This window comes from Arachis ipaensis, chromosome B10, assembly GCF_059453495.1.
Source record: "Arachis ipaensis isolate K30076 ecotype BB chromosome B10, ASM5945349v1, whole genome shotgun sequence".
Classification (NCBI taxonomy): domain Eukaryota; kingdom Viridiplantae; phylum Streptophyta; class Magnoliopsida; order Fabales; family Fabaceae; genus Arachis; species Arachis ipaensis.
The window spans coordinates 114,398,425-114,402,358 of NC_142435.1; the positions used below are offsets into that span (position 1 = coordinate 114,398,425).

Here is a 3,934-nt window from a genome sequence, read left to right on the forward strand (position 1 = left end):
AATAATGCAAGGAGGATGCTTGGTGACTTTACTGCACCTAATTCCAATTTACATGGAAGAAGCATCTCCATTCCTGCCATTGGAGCAAACAATTTTGAGCTGAAACCTCAATTAGTTTCTCTGATGCAGCAGAACTGCAAGTTTCATGGACTTCCATCTGAAGATCCTTTTCAGTTCTTAACTGAATTCTTGCAGATCTGTGATACTGTTAAGACTAATGGAGTAGATCCTGAAGTCTACAGGCTCATGCTTTTCCCTTTTGCTGTGAGAGACAGAGCTAGAATATGGTTGGACTCTCAACCTAAGGATAGCCTGAACTCTTGGGATAAGCTGGTCAAGGCTTTCTTAGCCAAGTTCTTTCCTCCTCAAAAGCTGAGTAAGCTTAGAGTGGATGTTCAGACCTTCAGACAGAAAGAAGGTGAATCCCTCTATGAAGCTTGGGAGAGATACAAAGAACTGACCAAAAAGTGTCCTTCTGACATGCTTTCAGAATGGACCATATTGGACATATTCTATGATGGTCTGTTTGAATTAGCTAAAATGTCATTGGATACCTCTGCAGGTGGATCCATTCACCTAAAGAAAACGCCTACAGAAGCTCAAGAACTCATTGACATGGTTGCTAATAACCAGTTCATGTACACTTCTGAGAGAAATCCTGTGAGTAATGGGACGCCTATGAAGAAGGGAGTTCTTAAAATTGATACTCTGAATGCCATATTGGCTCAGAATAAAATATTGACTCAGCAAGTCAATATGATTTCTCAGAGTCTGAATGGAATGCAAGCTGCATCCAACAGTACTCAAGAGGCATCTTCTGAAGAAAAAGCTTATGATCCTGAAAACCCTGCAATAGCAGAGGTGAATTACATGGGTGAACCTTATGGAAACACCTATAACCCCTCATGGAGAAATCACCCAAATCTCTCATGGAAGGATCAACAAAAGCCTCAACAAGGCTTTAATAATGGTGGAAGAAATAGGTTTAACAATAGTAAACCTTTTCCATCATCCACTCAACAACAGACAGAGAACTCTGAACAAAATACCTCTAATTTAGCAAACTTAGTCTCTGATCTATCTAAGGCCACTGTAAGTTTCATGAATGAAACAAGGTCCTCCATTAGAAATTTGGAAGCACAAGTGGGCCAGCTGAGTAAAAGGATCACTGAAATCCCTCCTAGTACTCTCCCAAGCAATACAGAAGAAAATCCAAAAGGAGAGTGCAAGGCCATTGACATAGTCAACACGGCCGAACCTGGAGAGGAAGGGGAGGACGTAAATCCCATTGAGGAAGACCTCCTGGGACGTCCAGTGATCAATAAGGAGTTTCCCTTTGAGGAACCAAAGGAATCTGAGACTCATCTAGAGACCATAGAGATTCTATTGAGCCTCCTTATGCCCTTCATGAGCTCTGACGAGTATTCATCTTCTGAAGAAAATGAGGATGTTACTGAAGAGCAAGTTACCAAGTACCTTGGTGCAATCATGAAGCTGAATGCAAAATTATTTGGTATTGAGACTTGGGAAGATGAACCTCCCTTGTTCACCAATGAACTAAGTGATCTGGATCAACTGACATTGCCTCAGAAGAAACAGGATCCTGGAAAGTTCGTAATACCTTGTAACATAGGCAACATGATCTTTGAAAAGGCTCTGTGTGACCTTGGTTCAGGGATAAACCTCATGCCCCTCTCTGTAATAGAGAAACTGGGAATCTTTGGGGTGCAAGCTACTAAAATCTCATTAGAGATGGCAGACAATTCAAGAAAACAGGCTTATGGACAAGTAGAGGACGTGTTAGTAAAGGTTGAAGGCCTTTACATCCCTGCTGATTTCATAATCCTTGATACTGAGAAGGATGAGGATGAATCCATCATCCTTGGAAGACCTTTCCTAGCCACAACAAGAGCTGTGATTGATGTTGACAGAGGTGAATTAGTCCTTCAATTGAATGAGGACTCCCTTGTGTTTACAACTCAAGGTTACCCTTCTGTAAACATGGAAAAGAGGCACAGTAAGCTTCTCTCAAAACAGAGTCAACTAGAGCCCCGACAGTCAAACTCTAAGTTTGGTGTTGGGAGGCCACAACCAAACTCTAAGTTTGGTGTTGAACTCCCATATCCAAACTCTAAGTTTGGTGTTGGGAAGTCTCAACAATGCTCTAAACATCTGTGAGACTCCATGAGAGCCCACTGTCAAGCTATTGACATTAAAGAAGCGCTTGTTGGGAGGCAACCCAATTTTTATTTATCTAATTTTTCTTGTTCTTTCATGTTTTATCAGGTTCATGATCATGTGGAGTCACAAAATAAATATAAAAATTGAAAACGGAATCAAAAACAGCAGAAGAAAAATCACACCCTGGAGGAAGACCTTACTGGCGTTTAAACGCCAGTAAGAAGCATCTGGCTGGCGTTCAACGCCAGAACAGAGCATGGTTCTGGCGCTGAACGCCCAAAATGGGCAGCATCTGGGCGTTTGAACGTCAGAATTGCACCCTGGAGAAGAGCTGGCACTGAACGCCCAGAACAAGCATGGTTCTGGCATTCAACGCCAGAAATGGGCAACAAATGGGCCTTCAACGCCCAGAACAAGCACCAATCTGGCGCTGAACGCCCAGAGTTGTGTGCAAGGGCATTTTGCATGCCTAATTTGGTGCAAGGTTATAAATTCTTGAACACCTCAGGATTTATGGACCCCACAGGATCACCTTAGGATCTGTGGACCCCACAGGATCCCCACCTACCTCCACTCACTTCTTCTCACCCCTCTTTCACATAATCCCATAAACACTCTTCCCCAAAACTCTTCACCAATCACCTCAATCTCTCCCCCCTCTCCTCTATATTTTCTTCTTCTTCTTCATCTATTCTTTCTTCTCTTGCTCGAGGGAGAGCAATATTTTAAGTTTGGTGTGGTAAAAGCATAAGCTTTTTGTTTTTCCATTTACCATTGATGGCACCCAAGACCGGAGAATCCTCTAGAAAAGGGAAAGGGAAGACAAAAGCTTCCACCTCCGAGTCATGGGAGATGGAAAGATTCATCTCCAAAGCTCATCAAGACCACTTCTATGATGTTGTGGCCAAGAAGAAGGTGATCCCCGAGGTCCCTTTCAAGCTCAAGAAGAATGAGTATCCGGAGATCTGACATGAAATCCAAAGAAGAGGTTGGGAAGTTCTAACAAATTCCATCCAACAAGTCGGCATCCTAATGGTTCAAGAGTTCTATGCCAATGCATGGATCACTAGGAACCATGATCAAAGTAAAAACCCAAACCCAAAGAATTATATTACAATGGTTCGGGGAAAATACTTAGATTTTAATCCCGAAAATGTGAGGTTGGCGTTTAACTTGCCTATGATGCAAGGAGATGCACGCCCCTACACTAGAAGGGTCAACTTTAATCAAAGGTTGGACCAAGTCCTCAGGGACATATGTGTGGAAGGAGCTCAATGGAAGATTGACTCCAAAGGCAAGCCGGTTCAATTAAGAAGACTGGACCTCAAGCCTGTGGCTAGAGGATGGTTGGAGTTCATCCAACGCTCCATCATCCCCACTAGCAACCGATCTGAAGTTACTGTGGATCGGGCCATCATGATTCATAGCATCATGATTGGAGAGGAAGTAGAAGTTCATGAAGTCATCTCCCTTGAATCCTACAAAATAGCCGAAAAGCCCTCTCCTGGGGCAAGGCTAGCTTTTCCTCATCTTATTTGCCATCTATGTTACACAGCTGGAGCTTTCATAGAAGGAGACATTCCCATTGAGGAAGAGAAGCCCATCACTAAGAAAAGGATGGAGCAAGCAAGAGAGCCCATTCATGGATCTCAAGAGACGCATGAAGCTCATCACCATGAGATCCCGGAGATGCCGCAAATGCATTTTCCTCCACAAAACTATTGGGAGCAAATCAACACCTCCCTAGGAGAAT

At 43.2% G+C, this 3,934-nt stretch overlaps 1 non-coding gene across 1 annotated transcript; it reads right to left on the minus strand.

The window, feature by feature from the left end:
• Positions 1–378: 378 nt before the first annotated feature.
• On the minus strand, positions 379–486 carry LOC148581368 (small nucleolar RNA R71). The gene has a single exon (XR_015899691.1). It is a non-coding gene; the product is annotated as a small nucleolar RNA R71 (small nucleolar RNA).
• Positions 487–3,934: the final 3,448 nt, after the last annotated feature.